This window comes from Corylus avellana, chromosome ca9 (assembly GCF_901000735.1).
Source record: "Corylus avellana chromosome ca9, CavTom2PMs-1.0".
Lineage (NCBI taxonomy): Eukaryota > Viridiplantae > Streptophyta > Magnoliopsida > Fagales > Betulaceae > Corylus > Corylus avellana.
In genome coordinates this window covers 9,657,876-9,666,983 of record NC_081549.1, presented here as the reverse complement: position 1 = coordinate 9,666,983, position 9,108 = coordinate 9,657,876, and the positions used below count along the sequence as shown (strand labels likewise).

The 9,108-nt window shown below is 33.7% G+C and overlaps 1 long non-coding RNA gene across 4 annotated transcripts; it reads right to left on the bottom strand.

The window, feature by feature from the left end:
- Positions 1–1,735: 1,735 nt before the first annotated feature.
- LOC132191256 (uncharacterized) lies at positions 1,736–8,819 on the bottom strand. 4 transcript variants are annotated; one of them, XR_009441247.1, is made up of 10 exons: positions 8,620–8,819; positions 8,060–8,207; positions 6,804–6,871; positions 4,847–5,011; positions 4,543–4,748; positions 4,347–4,439; positions 4,171–4,266; positions 3,705–4,084; positions 3,160–3,594; positions 1,736–1,907 (listed from the first exon to the last, which is right to left on the bottom strand). It is a non-coding gene; the product is annotated as an uncharacterized LOC132191256 (long non-coding RNA). The 4 variants fall into 4 exon arrangements; XR_009441244.1 differs by having other exon boundaries at positions 8,060–8,111; XR_009441245.1 differs by having other exon boundaries at positions 4,171–4,227; positions 8,060–8,111.
- Positions 8,820–9,108: the final 289 nt, after the last annotated feature.

Genomic DNA, 9,108 nt, shown 5'->3' with positions numbered 1-9,108 from the left:
TTTTTATTATTATTAGTTTAAAATAAAATAAAAAATAATAAGGGGTTTAGTCATTTCCATGGAAATAACTATTATCAAGAATAGACCCCTACCAAACAAAAAAATGACTATTTCTTAAGAATAACCATTTCATTTCAATAATCTATTCCGCAAACCAAACGAGTTAATGTCCTAAAATCTCTCCAAATTAACCGTCAAGTCAACCGCGCATTCTTTGTACAAATTTCTAGACCTATAAAGTCACATGCCACCTAGTCTATTTATCTTTCCAATAAATTTAAGCCAGTTACCTAGCTAATCTAACACACCCCATTATTCATCCTCATCACACATTTTCGTACCTTCCCATCAAATTTCCATCTTCACCTCATCATTCCTCAAGCTCTCGTTAAGAAATTCTATTTAAAGTATGACAGTATGTAACATATATTTATTGTAATTATAAAATAAATATAATTACGATATTCAGTGATTTATTTCAAATAAAGATTATTTTGTATAATTAAATATTTTGAATTGATTATTTATTTGATTCTTATTTCTTGAGGGGAGGAATAAATAAGGTAACAATTCTAATTGAGGGTCCCTAATCCAAATAAAGATTATTTTGTATAATCAAATATTTTGAATTGATTATTTATTTGATTCTTATTCTTTGATGGGAGGAATAAATAAGCTAATAATTCTTATTTAAGATCCTTGACCTACCTATAAATAAAGTTTGTGTATTCCATCTATTGGCACTGGTAGGCACATGTTATCATATAAAACTAAATGCTATAAAATACGCAACGAAAATAAAGATTCAGAATTACCTCTAACCATATTTGCTCAAGCGAATTAAAAATTAAACGTGCAACAAAGAAAGAGAGAGATCTTCTGACCTATGCCTACCATTGTCAATAGATGGAATACACATGCTTTATTTATAAGTAGATCAGGGACCCTTAATCAGAATTCTTACCTTATTTATTCCTTCCATCAAGGAATAAGAATCAAATAAATAATCAATTCAAAATATTTGATTCTACAAAATAATCTTTAATTGGAATAAATCACTGAACGCCGTAATTATATTTATTTTATAATTACAGTAAATATATGTGACATATGGGTCATACCTTAAATAGAATTTCTTACATCCTCCCACTTGGCCCTTATGACACATAAATTACTTGTGGTGTTAGGTTTTATGATATGATCATTAATTTATTTATTCCAACCATCAAGGAATAATAATCAAATAAATAATCAATTCAAAATATTTGATTCCACAAAATAATCTTTATTTGAAATAAATCACTAAACACCGTAATTATATTTATTTTATAATTACAATTACGTTGAATACCGTAATTGTATTTATTTTATAACTACAGTAAATATATGTGACATACGGGCAATAAATTTCTTTTGGTGTTAGGTTCTATGATATGACCATTAATTTATTTATTCCAACCATTCATGGAATCCTCCTACTCACTCAATGAATACTACACACGAATCATGGTGGTAAGTATTCCATTTATGAAAAAATTTAAATAAGGAAAGCTACAGTGATGTGAAAACCTGCACACGCCTATGGATGAGGTAATTTCTATCCTAAAGATGTCTTCTTTTTTTTTTTTATAAGTAAAATGGGATAAGGATATAGAGATGTTTAAAGATGTATGAGCTCGATACCGTTGCTCGAGATGGAAGCGCAACTGCTGAATGACATTTGAGAAGGCAGTAATCTAAACCCTAAATAATATCTCATAATAAGGCATGTGTACACATCAGTCATATACCCTAAAAGGGACTCATAAATCAAAAAAGGCAAGAACATATACCTTCATCAGTTACATTTACAATATATGTTGAGTCATTCAAAGATTGATGTGCCATGTAGCCGTTTGCACCCTCATCTGTAAGCATTAGCAAAACGCACAATGCCCACCAGGTGGCAGGCAACATAAAAGAAACAAATGTGAGACCTTTGATGAAGAGCAAAACATTTTCTAAGCAACATCAGTTCATAACAGTCACATTTATCAAAAGGCTCATGAATTCAGGTAAATAGTACCCTTATCAGGATATGCAATGGGAATTGATTGGTCATAGGTTCCAATATCAACAGTTTCAGCTAGACGTTAAAACAAAATACTAGCTAATTAGCTTTCCAGGAAAAAACGCTTGATATCAATACATAGCTCCATATAAATCACACGAAATGTCCATGTTGAGAAGGAACAGAAACTTAAATCATGGAAAGTATGAATAACCACGATTGATAAGTTATCTTACTAATGAATTATCATCATTCAGGGACAGCATCAGTTGCCTCTTAAATTGTTCAAACTGTCAATTCAAAAAAATATGGCAGTACTTGTATCACATGAGCTTGCAGCATCCACAATTTGATAGCAGTAGAGAAATGAAATAAACCAAATAGAGAGTAACGAAAGAAATAAACTCTGAACAGGAGAACAAGGAACAAGGAGGCAGCTAGGTGGACCTAAAACAGCTGAACCCATAAGCTGAAAATAAGCAGCAAGTTTATCTCTCATGCAGTAGTCTAGCAAAGAGTTCCATCAGTACAAATAGAAGGATGATAAGAATAGACAGGATTAAATAAAGATACGGATATAAAGAGAAAAATGAATGAAAACGTGAAAATTCTAAACATGTTATTCACACCAAGATGATATTAACATCACAGACAATAAATTAAGTTCAACTTCTTGAACTAAATGAAGACAATTTAAAAATACAGGAAAAGCCAACTATACTGATGCCAAACTATGGACAAAAACCTAGGATCTTATTAGCACTAATGAAAGTTGTTTTAGTTAATTAAGTGAATGTTTTTTTTTTGATAAGTAGTTAATTAAGTGAATGTTAAGTGTCAAATAATTTTCAAATACATGAAAGCAAGCAACAAAGGCTCAAAAAGAATCCAAGTTTTAAGAAAAGCTTCACAAAAAGAAAACAAGTAAAATGTTTTCCCACAGCAAAAAGAAAACAAGTAAAATGTTTTCCCACAGCATGCATAATTTCCACAGTATGCTGTGAAATTAAAATTATGGTCCATTGAAGAACAACAAATTATCTATTCTAGTATTAAATGGAATTAACTTCCACCAACAAGTGAATGACAATGGGATTGAAATAACTTACTCATTGTTATTTGAGTCCTTTAGCGCCACAACTCCTTGCATATCTTCCTCTCGCGCCATCCTGTATACACTTAAAAATGAAATATTATTATATAATATTACTCTCTGGCATTGTTTACTCAACTTGATAAACATGTCAAGAGAGGTTCACTAACTCAAAGTTCTTAAACAAAAAACTGTTTGAAGTTCTTACCTTCTAACACAAACCAAATTTGTTATAATCTTTATAATATTAAAACAACTTCTTCAACAAAGTACAACCAAAGCTCCCCCCAAGTTCTTAAACAAAAAACTATTTGAAGTTCTTACCCTCTAATACAAATCAAATTTGTTATAATATTTATAATATTAAAACAAAGTCTTAAACAAAATACAACAAAAGCTCCCTCGGATGTTGCTTTTGCTTGCTTGAGATCCATAAGAGCTCCCTCCAAGCCTAGAAATAATAGAATTCATATCATAATCAATAATCTTTCTCACAATTACTTGATATGCGTGTGTAAAATAAATAAAAAATAAAAAAAGTGATAGGCAAGATTCTCTTACACTCCAAGATGTTTTAGTAGCCTATTCATTTGTGCCTGTAGAGCAGCTTGAGATGCTTGTGATTCCTTCATTTCTGCCAGCATAGCAACTTGTGATTCCTTCATTTATGTCTGCATAGCAGCTTGTGATTCCTCCACCTTATCATATTTCCCTAGTGATTTAGCTAGTTTCTTTTCAGTTTCTAGCTGTTTAGCCTTGCATTCATCATGGTTGTGAAGCTGGGCAGCGTAGCGCGCTGTTGAGAAACTTGACTGGGTAGGTATGGCACCACAACCCTTTCCTCTAACATGTCCTGAGCGATGTCCCCCTAGCACCTTCAGTACAATGTCTTCTTGGCTGGTATTCACGCTATCAAAGTTTGCTTTTGATTCCATTTCATTCTGCACAAGCCATATAAACCTCAACTAAATAAGTCATGCAAGTTTATTGGACATATTCATCATGAGTAAACATTTCATTCACTTACATATGCATTCTCAACGTATTCACTCACAAAACTCCTGTTCTTTCTCATGTGAGTGTCCTTGAAAATTTCAATAGGATCAGGTATGGCCTTAGCAATCTTTGCATGCACATAATACACATAATTAACGATTACACTGAATAACATTACTATAAAGCCTTAACACTATATATTCTTACCTTCTCATGAATAACATTGACGAACGGCAAGGTGCCAATGGTATGATTTGTTTTCATCTCTGCTCTATTTTTCTTATTTCACTAAGATTTTTTCTGCAAAAATTCAACCAAAAAAAAAAAATCATTTCATTTTTTATAGCTGAATATAAATCTTAGAAATACTAATTAACTATTGATTTGAATAAGATACATTTACCTTCTACAAGACGGTTTCAAATGAATCACATATAACAGGCCATTGGTCTGGAGAAACACCATTTAGCATTGGCCACCGCTGCCAAATCATGACTTTGCACACCTTCGAAATAAATTTTGTAGTTCGGAGCGAATCCTCCCATAACTAAGATGCAATTGATGCTTTACGGCCTCCTTGTGCTGCTCTAGCTCCATATTCAAATCGAACTTACCATGAGACATAGTAATTACGAAAAAAATAGTCAAAACTTTGTCACATTATTTGTAGCAAGTAACATAATACATATATGCAATGAGGTTTATACCTTCACACATTCTTCCAAACTCTTCACCATTACAGCTGAGACCTTGCTCCAACTATCATAATGGACGTCGCAATGATCGTACACAATCTTAGAAATCATCATCGACCACGCCGAGGCATTTTTGCCTCCTTTATAGTATTGTTCTTCAATGCAACCATTAATTATCTGTATTATGTGCATGCAAAGATTACCAAGGCTGTACCCAATCCTATCAAAATTTTTAAGGACATCCACATGAGAAAGAATAGGTCTTTTGTGAGTGAATTCGCTGAGAATGCATATGTAATTGAATGAAATGTTTACTCATGATGAATATGTCTAATGAACTTGCATGACTTATTTAGTTGAGGTTTATATGGCTTGTGCATAATGAAATAGAATCAAAAGCAAACTCGAACAGCGTGAATACCAGCCAAGAAGACATTGTACTAAAGGTGCTAGGGGGACATCGCTCAGGACATGTTAGAGGAAAGGGTTGTGGTGCCATACCTACCCGGTCAAGTTTCTCAACAGCGCGCTATGCTGCCCAACTTCACAACCATGATGAATGCAAGGCTAAACAGCTAGAAACTTAAAAGAAACTAGCTGAATCACTAGGGAAATATGATAAGTTGGAGGAATCACAAGCTACTATGCAGACGAAAATGAAGGAATCACAAGCTGCTATGCAGGCAGAAATGAAGGAATCACAAGCATCTCAAGCTGCTCTGCAGGCACAAATGAATAGGCTACTAAAACATCTTGGAGGGTAAGAGAATCTTGCCTATCACACATATCAACTAATTGTTAGAAAGATCATCGATTATGAAATGAATTCTACTATTCTTAGGCTTGGAGGGAGCTCTTATGGATCTCAAGCAAGCGAAAGCAACATCCGAGGGAGCTTTTGTTGTATTTTGTTTAAAACTTTGTTTTAATATTATAAAGATTATAACAAATTTGGTTTGTATTAGAGGGTAAGAACTTCAAATAGTTTTTTGTTTAAGAACTTGGAGAGAGCTTTGGTTGTACTTAAAAGAAAATACTCTTTTCCTTCCAATTCAACTCATGTATATCAACACTACTTGTGCGACGTTTTCTCTTATTCTCACTATGTTTTCCAAACTACACATCTTCAACATATATTAGTTGTTGCAACAGTTGATCTCTGAACATTTCATCAGGTTCCAATCTCTGATCCTCTGTACCATCAACAATTCTCTTTCTTGGCACCATACATGGTCTTCCGGAAGCCACCTACGATGACTCATGTAACACTCTTTAACCTCATACTTCAACCTATAAGACATTGTCCCATACACGGGAAAATCGTTTATGGTCCATAGCAATGCCGCATGCAACTGAAATGTCTCTTTAATTGAATTATCGTAAGTGGTTACACCTTCATTCTATAATTCATGCAAATCATCAACCAGAGGGCGCAAATACACATCGATGTCGTTTCCAGGTTCTGTGTGACCAGGAATAAGTAAGGACAATATCAAATTTGGATCCTTTATATACATCCACGAAGGTAAATTGTACGGCGTTAATACTACTGGCCATATGCTATATGTGGTACTCATTACCAAATGGGTTGAAACCATCACCTGCGTCACAATTATCAAATTTTCAGATTTATAAGTCACTCATAAAAGCTTTAAGTACAAGATTCAAGATAGATATGCATTAATAAATTTTTCCTATACCACTTTGATCATAGCACTTGAGTCTCAATTCCTTAAAAATTACAAACATTGTCTTGTTGCCCAAATTTTAGCTTATCAATGCCATTTATTAAAAAAAGTTATATGGGCATTAATCAAGGCGTCAAAGGCATTAATCAAGGCATTAGCTTATCAATTCCTTAAAAAACCAACTCAAATGCATTAGTCAAGGCGCCAAAAGCATCAGCTTCAAAGCTCTTCCTATGTTTCAAAAAAATTACACGTCAAAAGAAACATCAATTGGTATTTACCTGGATGAGTCAAGTCCTTGGACAACTTGCGACTACACAACAAGCGATTCTTTTCCAAGGATAAATGCCTTCAATTTAATCACAAACACAAACAATTTAAACTTCACTCTGTCCCAAAAGTTTAGAATATATATATAAAATGGATAACAATTTAATCTTGGGAACAAAAGGTACTTAGTTTGTACACAGAGCATGCTTCGTCTTTTTCAAAGAATTAAGGTTTTCTTTCCTTGTAAGTCCAGTCAAGAATTTAATCTCAGCAATATGTAATAAATTGTGTTCAGAAATTAAAGATTTAATCTTCTTGGCAGAATTGGTGTAGATTTTGGTAGATGCAACTTTGGTTGGAAATTATGCATTAGAGGCAGGGGCATTAAAAGAATTAGTTAGGAAACTACCTATGTAGGAAAAAAACATAATTATAGATTAAAAACTAAAAACAAAGGGGGAAAAAATACATAATTGAAATCATAGCTTTCTGGACACTTTTAACAGTGAAAGGGACAAAAAAAACCTTATGAAGGTTTTTTTTTCTAAAGAAGTATGAATATCCATCCCAAAAAAATGAAATAACATCTTATCTCACCCCTTTAATGACATCTCTGCAACTTTATCCTCATTTTGAGTTGTTAAACAACTTTTTTTTCTTTTTTTTATAGGCTAGATACTGCACAACTTGCAATTGCACAAAAGACACACAAGATTTTTTTCTCAACCTCCCTTTGAGCGTCTTTTCTCAACCTCCATTTTCTCATCTATAAACGGAAATTACTTCATCAAATACAGCTAGTTGAATATATTTAAAAACCCCACATGAAAAATTCGTAATTACAAAACCATAAGAAATATAATAATAAATTTTATCTCAATTCATAAATGTGCAAAGAAGTTTATATATATAGCCAAATGTAAATAGATGGCTATTTGAATATATTCATAAAAAGGAGAAGTTTATCAAAGAAACCAGGCACAGTACTGACTGCATTGCTCATTTAGATAGGTAACTTCCACAAAACCCCCCATTTTTGTGCGTGTGTGTGTGTGTGTGAGAGAGAGAGAGAGAGAGACCACTCCCATCTCGCAAAGAAACCAATTCAACATGTAAATCAGACTGTACCAATCTTACATATACATAAGCAGCAACAAGTGGTTGTATGTGTGCATCTAATGCTGGGTTTCATAGTTTCATTCATATGGGTATCCTTCGAATTGAACAAAAAGAACAACCTTTGAGTCATTCCAATAAGAAAACTCACCTACAATCTTTCATCTGCAAAACCCCATTTTCCAGACTCCAAGCTCCACCCCCTTTTGCAGAAACAGCAAATCATTCAAATCCCATTACTTTCATAATCAGCAAACACATTCTAGATGCATAATAGCAACTTCATTCAAATGGGTGCCCTTAAAAATAAGCAACAAAAGAACAATTGAGCCATTTCCATCAATCCTTTACCCAATGAACCCCCAATATCGAACTCCAAGTTCCCTTTTTTCAGCATAATTTTTTTGAACTAAAACAAGCACATTACGGAATAGACAAAAAGACCTGAATGTCTAAGAAGCCAAAAAAGAAAAAAAAGCCAATGCAGTACATAAAAAGAGCTAAACAGGAACCAATCAGAAAGGATATCTATTGGTGAAGTTTGCACACAAAACACAGAGAAGAGTCAAAGGGGGTTAGTAGAGAGTAAAAGAATCTGAAAAGATTTCGAAAGAGGAAAAACTTGTCTGGCTCTGCAAAGGCTGAGCAAATGGGTACTAGAGCATTACCCATTGTGGAGGATGAGAGATAGATAGGGAAAGAACAACACACCTGCGGGTTCGAGGGAGGCGAGCTACAGTGCTGCCTTTGTCAATGGATGGCAATGGCGCGCGAGAATTGCAAAGGAGATCAGAGGGAAAACGTGATTTGCAGAGGAGAATGTGAGAGAAGAAGAAGATGAAAGAGTGAAAAGTAAAGAGAGAAGAAAAGTTAGGTTTCTAAATATCATTATCAGCGACGATCCATCAGGCAGCGGCTGAGGGGTAAATAGCTGCGACTTACCGTTGCTAAGTTCTCGTTGCTAAATATCAATTTTTTCGTATTTAGCGTTCGTAATGATCAGTTATCAATTTTTTTTGTATTTAACTTTCATAATATCAGTTATTAGCAGCGACCTACTGCTAATGACTTTTCATTAACGGCAACATTAGGATCATCGCTAATAATATGGATAATAATGATCAAAATTCTTATAGTATAATGCACATTGTTAGAACAGTTTTCAACACGGTGGATGCGCTTTCTTCGAGGTCTTCAATA